Below are 14034 nucleotides of genomic sequence, written 5' to 3' on the forward strand. Positions count from 1 at the left end.
GATTTCCGGGTGGGGCCCACGTGATTTCCCCGTGGGGCCCACGTGATTTCCGGGTGGGGCCCACGTGATTTCCCCGTGGGGCCCACGTGATTTCCGGGTGGGGCCCACGTGATTTCCGGGTGGGGCCCACGTGATTTCCGGGTGGGGCCCACGTGATTTCCGGGTGGGGCCCACGTGATTTCCGGGTGGGGCCCACGTGATTTCCGGGTGGGGCCCACGTGATTTCCCCGTGGGGCCCACGTGATTTCCGTGTGGGGCCCACGTGATTTCCCCTGGGGGCCCACGTGATTTCCGGGTGGGGCCCACGTGATTTCCGGGTGGGGCCCACGTGATTTCCGGGTGGGGCCCACGTCATTTCCGGGTGGGGCCCACGTGATTTCCGGGTGGGGCCCACGTGATTTCCCCGTGGGGCCCACGTGATTTCCGGGTGGGGCCCACGTGATTTCCGGGTGGGGCCCACGTGATTTCCGGGTGGGGCCCACGTGATTTCCGGGTGGGGCCCACGTGATTTCCGGGTGGGGCCCACGTGATTTCCGGGTGGGGCCCACGTGATTTCCGGGTGGGGCCCACGTGATTTCCCCGTGGGGCCCACGTGATTTCCGGGTGGGGCCCACGTGATTTCCCCGTGGGGCCCACGTGATTTCCGGGTGGGGCCCACGTGATTTCCGGGTGGGGCCCACGTGATTTCCGGGTGGGGCCCACGTGATTTCCGGGTGGGGCCCACGTGATTTCCGGGTGGGGCCCACGTGATTTCCCCGTGGGGCCCACGTGATTTCCGTGTGGGGCCCACGTGATTTCCCCGTGGGGCCCACGTGATTTCCGGGTGGGGCCCACGTGATTTCCGGGTGGGGCCCACGTGATTTCCGGGTGGGGCCCACGTGATTTCCGGGTGGGGCCCACGTGATTTCCGGGTGGGGCCCACGTGATTTCCGGGTGGGGCCCACGTGATTTCCGGGTGGGGCCCACGTCATTTCCGGGTGGGGCCCACGTGATTTCCGGGTGGGGCCCACGTGATTTCCCCGTGGGGCCCACGTGATTTCCGGGTGGGGCCCACGTGATTTCCGGGTGGGGCCCACGTGATTTCCGGGTGGGGCCCACGTGATTTCCGGGTGGGGCCCACGTGATTTCCGGGTGGGGCCCACGTGATTTCCGGGTGGGGCCCACGTGATTTCCGGGTGGGGCCCACGTGATTTCCCCGTGGGGCCCACGTGATTTCCGGGTGGGGCCCACGTGATTTCCCCGTGGGGCCCACGTGATTTCCGGGTGGGGCCCACGTGATTTCCCCGTGGGGCCCACGTGATTTCCGGGTGGGGCCCACGTGATTTCCGGGTGGGGCCCACGTGATTTCCGGGTGGGGCCCACGTGATTTCCGGGTGGGGCCCACGTGATTTCCCCGTGGGGCCCACGTGATTTCCGGGTGGGGCCCACGTGATTTCCGGGTGGGGCCCACGTGATTTCCCCGTGGGGCCCACGTGATTTCCGGGTGGGGCCCACGTGATTTCCGGGTGGGGCCCACGTGATTTCCGGGTGGGGCCCACGTGATTTCCGGGTGGGGCCCACGTGATTTCCGGGTGGGGCCCACGTGATTTCCGAGTGGGGCCCACGTGATTTCCGGGTGGGGCCCACGTGATTTCCGGGTGGGGCCCACGTGATTTCCGGGTGGGGCCCACGTGATTTCCGGGTGGGGCCCACGTGATTTCCCCGTCGGGCCCACGTGATTTCCGGGTGGGGCCCACGTGATTTCCGGGTGGGGCCTACGTGATTTCCGGGTGGGGCCCACGTGATTTCCCCTGGGGGCCCACGTGATTTCCGGGTGGGGCCCACGTGATTTCCCCGTGGGGCCCACGTGATTTCCGGGTGGGGCCCACGTGATTTCCGGGTGGGGCCCACGTGATTTCCGGGTGGGGCCCACGTGATTTCCCCTGGGGGCCCACGTGATTTCCGGGTGGGGCCCTCGTGATTTCCGGGTGGGGCCCACGTGATTTCCGGGTGGGGCCCACGTGATTTCCGGGTGGGGCCCACGTGATTTCCGGGTGGGGCCCACGTGATTTCCGGGTGGGGCCCACGTGATTTCCGCGTGGGGCCCACGTGATTTCCGGGTGGGGCCCACGTGATTTCCGGGTGGGGCCCACGTGATTTCCAGGTCGGGCCCACGTGATTTCCCCGTGGGGCCCACGTGATTTCCGGGTGGGGCCCACGTGATTTCCGGGTGGGGCCCACGTGATTTCCGGGTGGGGCCCACGTGATTTCCGGGTGGGGCCCACGTGATTTCCGGGTGGGGCCCACGTGATTTCCGGGTGGGACCCACGTGATTTCCCTGTGGGGCCCACGTGATTTCCGGGTGGGGCCCACGTGATTTCCGGGTGGGGCCCACGTGATATCCGGGTGGGGCCCACGTGATTTCCCCTGGGGGCCCACGTGATTTCCGGGTGGGGCCCACGTGATTTCCCCTGGGGGCCCACGTGATTTCCGGGTAGGGCCCACGTGATTTCCGGGTGGGGCCCACGTGATTTCCGGGTGGCGCCCACGTGATTTCCGGGTGGGGCCCACGTGATTTCCGGGTGGGGCCCACGTGATTTCCGGGTGGGGCCCACGTGATTTCCGGGTGGGGCCCACGTGATTTCCGGGTGGGGCCCACGTGATTTCCGGGTGGGGCCCACGTGATTTCCGGGTGGGGCCCACGTGATTTCCGGGTGGGGCCCACGTGATTTCCCCTGGGGGCCCACGTGATTTCCGGGTGGGGCCCACGTGATTTCCGGGTGGGGCCCACGTGATTTCCGGGTGGGGCCCACGTGATTTCCGGGTGGGGCCCACGTGATTTCCGGGTGGGGCCCACGTGATTTCCGGTTGGGGCCCACGTGATTTCCGGGTGGGGCCCACGTGATTTCCGGGTGGGGCCCACGTGATTTCCGGGTGGGGCCCACGTGATTTCCGGGTGGGGCCCACGTGATTTCCGGGTGGGGCCCACGTGATTTCCGGGTGGGGCCCACGTGATTTCCGGGTGGGGCCCACGTGATTTCCGGGTGGGGCCCACGTGATTTCCCCGTGGGGCCCACGTGATTTCCGGGTGGGCCCCACGTGATTTCCGGGTGGGCCCCACGTGATTTCCGGGTGGGGCCCACGTGATTTCCGGGTGGGGCCCACGTGATTTCCGGGTGGGGCCCACGTGATTTCCGGGTGGGGCCCACGTGATTTCCGGGTGGGGCCCACGTGATTTCCGGGTGGGGCCCACGTGATTTCCGGGTGGGGCCCACGTGATTTCCCCTGGGGTCCCACGTGATTTCCGGGTGGGGCCCACGTGATTTCCGGGTGGGGCCCACGTGATTTCCCCGTGGGGCCCACGTGATTTCCGGGTGGGACCCACGTGATTTCCGGGTGGGTCCCACGTGATTTCCGGGTGGGTCCCACGTGATTTCCGGGTGGGTCCCACGTGATTTCCGTGTGGGGCCTACGTGATTTCCGGGTGGGGCCCACGTGATTTCCGGGTGGGGCCCACGTGATTTCCGGGTGGGGCCAACGTGATTTCCGGGTGGGGCCCACGTGATTTCCCCGTGGGGCCCACGTGATTTCCGGGTGGGGCCCACGTGATTTCCGGGTGGGCCCCACGTGATTTCCGGGTGGGGCCCACGTGATTTCCGGGTGGGGCCCACGTGATTTCCGGGTGGGGCCCACGTGATTTCCCCGTGGTGCCCACGTGATTTCCGGGTGGGGCCCACGTGATTTCCGGGTGGGGCCCACGTGATTTCCGGGTGGGGCCCACGTGATTTCAGGGTGGAGCCCACGTGATTTCCGGGTGGGGCCCACGTGATTTCCGGGTGGGGCCCACGTGATTTCCGGGTGGGGCCCACGTGACTTCCGGGTGGGGCCCACGTGACTTCCGGGTGGGGCCCACGTGATTTCCGGGTGGGGCCCACGTGATTTCCCCGTGGGGCCCACGTGATTTCCGGGTGGGGCCCACGTGATTTCCGGGTGGGGCCCACGTGATTTCCGGGTGGGGTCCACGTGATTTCCGGGTGGGGCCCACGTGATTTCCGTGTGGGGCCCACGTGATTTCCGGGTGGGGCCCACGTGATTTCCGTGTGGGGCCCACGTGATTTCCGGGTGGGGCCCACGTGATTTCCCCGTGGGGCCCACGTCATTTCCCCGTGGGGCCCACGTGATTTCCGGGTGGGGCCCACGTGATTTCCGGGTGGGCCCCACGTGATTTCCGGGTGGGGCCCACGTGATTTCCGGGTGGGGCCCACGTGATTTCCGGGTGGGGCCCACGTGATTTCCGGGTGGGGCCCACGTGATTTCCGGGTGGGGCCCACGTGATTTCCGGGTGGGGCCCACGTGATTTCCCCGTCGGGCCCACGTGATTTCCGGGTGGGGCCCACGTGATTTCCGGGTGGGGCCTACGTGATTTCCGGGTGGGGCCCACGTGATTTCCCCTGGGGGCCCACGTGATTTCCGGGTGGGGCCCACGTGATTTCCCCGTGGGGCCCACGTGATTTCCGGGTGGGGCCCACGTGATTTCCGGGTGGGGCCCACGTGATTTCCGGGTGGGGCCCACGTGATTTCCCCTGGGGGCCCACGTGATTTCCGGGTGGGGCCCTCGTGATTTCCGGGTGGGGCCCACGTGATTTCCGGGTGGGGCCCACGTGATTTCCGGGTGGGGCCCACGTGATTTCCGGGTGGGGCCCACGTGATTTCCGGGTGGGGCCCACGTGATTTCCGCGTGGGGCCCACGTGATTTCCGGGTGGGGCCCACGTGATTTCCGGGTGGGGCCCACGTGATTTCCAGGTCGGGCCCACGTGATTTCCCCGTGGGGCCCACGTGATTTCCGGGTGGGGCCCACGTGATTTCCGGGTGGGGCCCACGTGATTTCCGGGTGGGGCCCACGTGATTTCCGGGTGGGGCCCACGTGATTTCCGGGTGGGGCCCACGTGATTTCCGGGTGGGACCCACGTGATTTCCCTGTGGGGCCCACGTGATTTCCGGGTGGGGCCCACGTGATTTCCGGGTGGGGCCCACGTGATATCCGGGTGGGGCCCACGTGATTTCCCCTGGGGGCCCACGTGATTTCCGGGTGGGGCCCACGTGATTTCCCCTGGGGGCCCACGTGATTTCCGGGTAGGGCCCACGTGATTTCCGGGTGGGGCCCACGTGATTTCCGGGTGGCGCCCACGTGATTTCCGGGTGGGGCCCACGTGATTTCCGGGTGGGGCCCACGTGATTTCCGGGTGGGGCCCACGTGATTTCCGGGTGGGGCCCACGTGATTTCCGGGTGGGGCCCACGTGATTTCCGGGTGGGGCCCACGTGATTTCCGGGTGGGGCCCACGTGATTTCCGGGTGGGGCCCACGTGATTTCCCCTGGGGGCCCACGTGATTTCCGGGTGGGGCCCACGTGATTTCCGGGTGGGGCCCACGTGATTTCCGGGTGGGGCCCACGTGATTTCCGGGTGGGGCCCACGTGATTTCCGGGTGGGGCCCACGTGATTTCCGGGTGGGGCCCACGTGATTTCCGGGTGGGGCCCACGTGATTTCCGGGTGGGGCCCACGTGATTTCCGGGTGGGGCCCACGTGATTTCCGGGTGGGGCCCACGTGATTTCCGGGTGGGGCCCACGTGATTTCCGGGTGGGGCCCACGTGATTTCCGGGTGGGGCCCACGTGATTTCCGGGTGGGGCCCACGTGATTTCCGGGTGGGGCCCACGTGATTTCCCCGTGGGGCCCACGTGATTTCCGGGTGGGCCCCACGTGATTTCCGGGTGGGCCCCACGTGATTTCCGGGTGGGGCCCACGTGATTTCCGGGTGGGGCCCACGTGATTTCCGGGTGGGGCCCACGTGATTTCCGGGTGGGGCCCACGTGATTTCCGGGTGGGGCCAACGTGATTTCCGGGTGGGGCCCACGTGATTTCCGGGTGGGGCCCACGTGATTTCCGGGTGGGGCCCACGTGATTTCCGGGTGGGGCCCACGTGATTTCCGGGTGGGTCCCACGTGATTTCCCCTGGGGTCCCACGTGATTTCCGGGTGGGGCCCACGTGATTTCCGGGTGGGGCCCACGTGATTTCCCCGTGGGGCCCACGTGATTTCCGGGTGGGACCCACGTGATTTCCGGGTGGGTCCCACGTGATTTCCGGGTGGGTCCCACGTGATTTCCGGGTGGGTCCCACGTGATTTCCGTGTGGGGCCTACGTGATTTCCGGGTGGGGCCCACGTGATTTCCGGGTGGGGCCCACGTGATTTCCGGGTGGGGCCAACGTGATTTCCGGGTGGGGCCCACGTGATTTCCCCGTGGGGCCCACGTGATTTCCGGGTGGTGCCCACGTGATTTCCGGGTGGGCCCCACGTGATTTCCGGGTGGGGCCCACGTGATTTCCGGGTGGGGCCCACGTGATTTCCGGGTGGGGCCCACGTGATTTCCCCGTGGTGCCCACGTGATTTCCGGGTGGGGCCCACGTGATTTCCGGGTGGGGCCCACGTGATTTCCGGGTGGGGCCCACGTGATTTCAGGGTGGAGCCCACGTGATTTCCGGGTGGGGCCCACGTGATTTCCGGGTGGGGCCCACGTGATTTCCGGGTGGGGCCCACGTGACTTCCGGGTGGGGCCCACGTGACTTCCGGGTGGGGCCCACGTGATTTCCGGGTGGGGCCCACGTGATTTCCCCGTGGGGCCCACGTGATTTCCGGGTGGGGCCCACGTGATTTCCGGGTGGGGCCCACGTGATTTCCGGGTGGGGTCCACGTGATTTCCGGGTGGGGCCCACGTGATTTCCGGGTGGGGCCCACGTGATTTCCGTGTGGGGCCCACGTGATTTCCGGGTGGGGCCCACGTGATTTCCCCGTGGGGCCCACGTCATTTCCCCGTGGGGCCCACGTGATTTCCGGGTGGGGCCCACGTGATTTCCGGGTGGGCCCCACGTGATTTCCGGGTGGGGCCCACGTGATTTCCGGGTGGGGCCCACGTGATTTCAGGGTGGGGCCCACGTGATTTCCGGGTGGGGCCCACGTGATTTCCGGGTGGGGCCCACGTGATTTCCCCTGGGGGCCCACGTGATTTCCGGGTGAGGCCCACGTGATTTCCGGGTGGGGCCCACGTGATTTCCGGGTGGGGCCCACGTGATTTCAGGGTGGGGCCCACGTGATTTCCCCTGGGGGCCCACGTGATTTCTGGGTGGGGCCCACGTGATTTCCGGGTGGGGCCCACGTGATTTCCGGGTGGGGCCCACGTGATTTCCGGGTGGGGCCCACGTGATTTCCGGGTGGGGCCCACGTGATTTCCGGGTGGGGCCCACGTGATTTCCGGGTGGGGCCCACGTGATTTCCGGGTGGGGCCCACGTGATTTCCCCGTGGGGCCCACGTGATTTCCGGGTGGGGCCCACGTGATTTCCGGGTGGGTCCCACGTGATTTCCGGGTGGGGCCCACGTGATTTACGGGTGGGGCCCACGTGATTTCCGGGTGGGGCCCACGTGATTTCCGGGTGGGGCCCACGTGATTTCCGGGTGGGCCCCACGTGATTTCCGGGTGGGTCCCACGTGATTTCCGGGTGGGGCCCACGTGATTTCACCGTGGGGCCCACGTGATTTCCGGGTGGGGCCCACGTGATTTCCGGGTGGGGCCCACGTGATTTCCGGGTGGGGCCCACGTGATTTCCGGGTGGGGCCCACGTGATTTCCGGGTGGGGCCCACGTGATTTCCGGGTGGGGCCCACGTGATTTCCCCGTGGGGCCCACGTGATTTCCCCGTGGGGCCCACGTGTTTTCCGGGTTGGGCCCACGTGATTTCCGGGTGGGGCCCACGTGATTTCCGGGTGGGGCCCACGTGATTTCCCCTGGGGGCCCACGTGATTTCCGGGTGGGGCCCACGTGATTTCCGGGTGGGGCCCACGTGATTTCCGGGTGGGGCCCACGTGATTTCCGGGTGGGGCCCACGTGATTTCCGGGTGGGGCCCACGTGATTTCCGGGTGGGGCCCACGTGATTTCCCCTGGGGTCCCACGTGATTTCCGGGTGGGGCCCACGTGATTTCCGGGTGGGGCCCACGTGATTTCCCCGTGGGGCCCACGTGATTTCCGGGTGGGGCCCACGTGATTTCCGGGTGGGTCCCACGTGATTTCCGGGTGGGTCCCACGTGATTTCCGGGTGGGGCCCACGTGATTTCCGTGTGGGGCCTACGTGATTTCCGGGTGGGGCCCACGTGATTTCCGGGTGGGGCCCACGTGATTTCCGGGTGGGGCCCACGTGATTTCCGGGTGGGGCCCACGTGATTTCCCCGTGGGGCCCACGTGATTTCCGGGTGGGGCCCACGTGATTTCCGGGTGGGCCCCACGTGATTTCCGGGTGGGGCCCACGTGATTTCCGGGTGGGGCCCACGTGATTTCCGGGTGGGGCCCACGTGATTTCCCCGTGGTGCCCACGTGATTTCCGGGTGGGGCCCACGTGATTTCCGGGTGGGCCCACGTGATTTCCGGGTGGGGCCCACGTGATTTCAGGGTGGGGCCCACGTGATTTCCGGGTGGGGCCCACGTGATTTCCGGGTGGGGCCCACGTGATTTCCCCGTGGGGCCCACGTGATTTCCGGGTGGGGCCCACGTGATTTCCGGGTGGGGCCCACGTGATTTCCGGGTGGGGCCCACGTGATTTCCGGGTGGGGCCCACGTGATTTCCGTGTGGGGCCCACGTGATTTCCGGGTGGGGCCCACGTGATTTCCGTGTGGGGCCCACGTGATTTCCGGGTGGGGCCCACGTGATTTCCGGGTGGGGCCCACGTGATTTCCCCGTGGGGCCCACGTGATTTCCGGGTGGGGCCCACGTGATTTCCGGGTGGGCCCCACGTGATTTCCGGGTGGGGCCCACGTGATTTCCGGGTGGGGCCCACGTGATTTCCGGGTGGGGCCCACGTGATTTCCCCGTGGTGCCCACGTGATTTCCGGGTGGGGCCCACGTGATTTCCGGGTGGGGCCCACGTGATTTCCGGGTGGGGCCCACGTGATTTCAGGGTGGGGCCCACGTGATTTCCGGGTGGGGCCCACGTGATTTCCGGGTGGGGCCCACGTGATTTCCGGGTGGGGCCCACTTGACTTCCGGGTGGGGCCCACGTGATTTCCGGGTGGGGCCCACGTGATTTCCCCGTGGGGCCCACGTGATTTCCGGGTGGGGCCCACGTGATTTCCGGGTGGGGCCCACGTGATTTCCGGGTGGGGCCCACGTGATTTCCCCTGGGGGCCCACGTGATTTCCGGGTGGGGCCCACGTGATTTCCGGGTGGGGCCCACGTGATTTCCGGGTGGGGCCCACGTGATTTCCGGGTGGGGCCCACGTGATTTCCCCTGGGGTCCCACGTGATTTCCGGGTGGGGCCCACGTGATTTCCGGGTGGGGCCCACGTGATTTCCGGGTGGGGCCCACGTGATTTCCGGGTGGGGCCCACGTGATTTCCGGGTGGGGCCCACGTGATTTCCGGGTGGGGCCCACGTGATTTCCGGGTGGGGCCCACGTGATTTCCGGGTGGGGCCCACGTGATTTCCGTGTGGGGCCTACGTGATTTCCGGGTGGGGCCCACGTGATTTCCGGGTGGGGCCCACGTGATTTCCGGGTGGGGCCCACGTGATTTCCGGGTGGGGTCCACGTGATTTCCGGGTGGGGCCCACGTGATTTCCGGGTGGGGCCCATGTGATTTCCCCGTGGGGCCCACGTGATTTCCCCGTGGGGCCCACGTGATTTCCGGGTGGGGCCCACGTGATTTCCGGGTGGGGCCCACGTGATTTCCGGGTGGGGCCCACGTGATTTCCTTGTGGGGCCCACGTGATTTCCCCTGGGGGCCCACGTGATTTCCGGGTGGGCCCCACGTGATTTCCGGGTGGGGCCCACGTGATTTCCGGGTGGGGCCCACGTGATTTCCGGGTGGGGCCCACGTGATTTCCGGGTGGGGCCCACGTGATTTCCGGGTGGGGCCCACGTGATTTCCGGGTGGGGACCACGTGATTTCCGGGTGGGGCCCACGTGATTTCCGGGTGGGGCCCACGTGATTTCCGGGTGGGGCCCACGTGATTTCCCCTGGGGGCCCACGTGATTTCCGGGTGGGGCCCACGTGATTTCCGGGTGGGGCCCACGTGATTTCCGGGTGGGGCCCATGTGATTTCCGGGTGGGGCCCACGTGATTTCCGGGTGGGGCCCACGTGATTTCCGGGTGGGGCCCACGTGATTTCCGGGTGGGGCCCACGTGATTTCCGGGTGGGCCCCACGTGATTTCCGGGTGGGGCCCACGTGATTTCCCCGTGGGGCCCACGTGATTTCCGGATGGGGCCCACGTGATTTCCGGGTGGGGCCCACGTGATTTCCGGGTGGGGCCCACGTGATTTCCGGGTGGGGCCCACGTGATTTCCGGGTGGGGCCCACGTGATTTCCGGGTGGGGCCCACGTGATTTCCCCTGGGGGCCCACGTGATTTCCGGGTGGGGCCCACGTGATTTCCGGGTGGGGCCCACGTGATTTCCGGGTGGGGCCCACGTGATTTCCCCGTGGGGCCCACGTGATTTCCGGGTGGGGCCCACGTGATTTCCGGGTGGGGCCCACGTGATTTCCCCTGGGGGCCCACGTGATTTCCGGGTGGGGCCCACGTGATTTCCGGGTGGGGCCCACGTGATTTCCGGGTGGGGCCCACGTGATTTCCGGGTGGGGTCCACGTGATTTCCCCGTGGGGCCCACGTGATTTCCCCGTGGGGCCCACGTGATTTCCGGGTGGGGCCCACGTGATTTCCGGGTGGGGCCCACGTGATTTCCCCGTGGGGCCCACGTGATTTCCGGGTGGGGCCCACGTGATTTCCCCGTGGGGCCCACGTGATTTCCGGGTGGGGCCCACGTGATTTCCGGGTGGGGCCCACGTGATTTCAGGGTGGGGCCCACGTGATTTCAGGGTGGGGCCCACGTGATTTCCGGGTGGGGCCCACGTGATTTCCCCGTGGGGCCCACGTGATTTCCGGGTGGGGCCCACGTGATTTCAGGGTGGGGCCCACGTGATTTCCGGGTGGGGCCCACGTGATTTCCGGGTGGGGCCCACGTGATTTCCCCTGGGGGCCCACGTGATTTCCGGGTGAGGCCCACGTGATTTCCGGGTGGGGCCCACGTGATTTCCGGGTGGGGCCCACGTGATTTCAGGGTGGGGCCCACGTGATTTCCCCTGGGGGCCCACGTGATTTCCGGGTGGGGCCCACGTGATTTCCGGGTGGGGCCCACGTGATTTCCGGGTGGGGCCCACGTGATTTCCGGGTGGGGCCCACGTGATTTCCGGGTGGGGCCCACGTGATTTCCGGGTGGGGCCCACGTCATTTCCGGGTGGGGCCCACGTGATTTCCGGGTGGGGCCCACGTGATTTCCCCGTGGGGCCCACGTGATTTCCGGGTGGGGCCCACGTGATTTCCGGGTGGGGCCCACGTGATTTCCGGGTGGGGCCCACGTGATTTCCGGGTGGGGCCCACGTGATTTCCGGGTGGGGCCCACGTGATTTCCGGGTGGGGCCCACGTGATTTCCGGGTGGGGCCCACGTGATTTCCCCGTGGGGCCCACGTGATTTCCGGGTGGGGCCCACGTGATTTCCGGGTGGGGCCCACGTGATTTCCGGATGGGGCCCACGTGATTTCCGGGTGGGGCCCACGTGATTTCCGGGTGGGGCCCACGTGATTTCCGGGTGGGGCCCACGTGATTTCCGGGTGGGGCCCACGTGATTTCCGGGTGGGGCCCACGTGATTTCCCCGTGGGGCCCACGTGATTTCCCCGTGGGGCCCACGTGATTTCCGGGTGGGGCCCACGTGATTTCCGGGTGGGGCCCACGTGATTTCCGGGTGGGGCCCACGTGATTTCTCCGTGGTGCCCACGTGATTTCCGGGTGGGGCCCACGTGATTTCCGGGTGGGGCCCACGTGATTTCAGGGTGGGGCCCACGTGATTTCCGGGTGGGGCCCACGTGATTTCCGGGTGGGGCCCACGTGATTTCCGGGTGGGGCCCACGTGATTTCCGGGTGGGGCCCACGTGATTTCCGGGTGGGGCCCACGTGATTTCCGGGTGGGGCCCACGTGATTTCTCCGTGGTGCCCACGTGATTTCCGGGTGGGGCCCACGTGATTTCCGGGTGGGGCCCACGTGATTTCCGGGTGGGGCCCACGTGATTTCCGGGTGGGGCCCACGTGATTTCCGGGTGGGGCCCACGTGATTTCCGGGTGGGGCCCACGTGATTTCCGGGTGGGGCCCACGTGATTTCCCCGTGGGGCCCACGTGATTTCCGGGTGGGGCCCACGTGATTTCCGGGTGGGGCCCACGTGATTTCCGGGTGGGGCCCACGTGATTTCCGGGTGGGGCCCACGTGATTTCCGTGTGGGGCCCACGTGATTTCCGGGTGGGGCCCACGTGATTTCCGTGTGGGGCCCACGTGATTTCCGGGTGGGGCCCACGTGATTTCCGGGTGGGGCCCACGTGATTTCCCCGTGGGGCCCACGTGATTTCCGGGTGGGGCCCACGTGATTTCCGGGTGGGCCCCACGTGATTTCCGGGTGGGGCCCACGTGATTTCCGGGTGGGGCCCACGTGATTTCCGGGTGGGGCCCACGTGATTTCCCCGTGGTGCCCACGTGATTTCCGGGTGGGGCCCACGTGATTTCCGGGTGGGGCCCACGTGATTTCCGGGTGGGGCCCACGTGATTTCAGGGTGGGGCCCACGTGATTTCCGGGTGGGGCCCACGTGATTTCCGGGTGGGGCCCACGTGATTTCCGGGTGGGGCCCACGTGACTTCCGGGTGGGGCCCACGTGATTTCCCCGTGGGGCCCACGTGATTTCCCCGTGGGGCCCACGTGATTTCCGGGTGGGGCCCACGTGATTTCCGGGTGGGGCCCACGTGATTTCCGGGTGGGGCCCACGTGATTTCCCCTGGGGGCCCACGTGATTTCCGGGTGGGGCCCACGTGATTTCCGGGGGGGGCCCACGTGATTTCCGGGTGGGGCCCACGTGATTTCCGGGTGGGGCCCACGTGATTTCCCCTGGGGTCCCACGTGATTTCCGGGTGGGGCCCACGTGATTTCCGGGTGGGGCCCACGTGATTTCCGGGTGGGGCCCACGTGATTTCCGGGTGGGGCCCACGTGATTTCCGGGTGGGGCCCACGTGATTTCCGGGTGGGGCCCACGTGATTTCCGGGTGGGGCCCACGTGATTTCCGTGTGGGGCCTACGTGATTTCCGGGTGGGGCCCACGTGATTTCCGGGTGGGGCCCACGTGATTTCCGGGTGGGGCCCACGTGATTTCCGGGTGGGGTCCACGTGATTTCCGGGTGGGGCCCACGTGATTTCCGGGTGGGGCCCACGTGATTTCCCCGTGGGGCCCACGTGATTTCCCCGTGGGGCCCACGTGATTTCCGGGTGGGGCCCACGTGATTTCCGGGTGGGGCCCACGTGATTTCCGGGTGGGGCCCACGTGATTTCCTTGTGGGGCCCACGTGATTTCCCCTGGGGGCCCACGTGATTTCCGGGTGGGCCCCACGTGATTTCCGGGTGGGGCCCACGTGATTTCCGGGTGGAGCCCACGTGATTTCCGGGTGGGGCCCACGTGATTTCCGGGTGGGGCCCACGTGATTTCCGGGTGGGGCCCACGTGATTTCCGGGTGGGGCCCACGTGATTTCCGGGTGGGGCCCACGTGATTTCCGGGTGGGGCCCACGTGATTTCCGGGTGGGGCCCACGTGATTTCCCCTGGGGGCCCACGTGATTTCCGGGTGGGGCCCACGTGATTTCCGGGTGGGGCCCACGTGATTTCCGGGTGGGGCCCACGTGATTTCCGGGTGGGGCCCACGTGTTTTCCGGGTGGGGCCCACGTGATTTCCGGGTGGGGCCCACGTGATTTCCGGGTGGGGCCCACGTGATTTCCCCTGGGGGCCCACGTGATTTCCGGGTGGGGCCCACGTGATTTCCGGGTGGGGCCCACGTGATTTCCGGGTGGGGCCCACGTGATTTCCGGGTGGGGCCCACGTGATTTCCGGGTGGGGCCCACGTGATATCCGGGTGGGGCCCACG

This window comes from Ovis canadensis, chromosome 15 (assembly GCF_042477335.2).
Source record: "Ovis canadensis isolate MfBH-ARS-UI-01 breed Bighorn chromosome 15, ARS-UI_OviCan_v2, whole genome shotgun sequence".
NCBI lineage: Eukaryota > Metazoa > Chordata > Mammalia > Artiodactyla > Bovidae > Ovis > Ovis canadensis.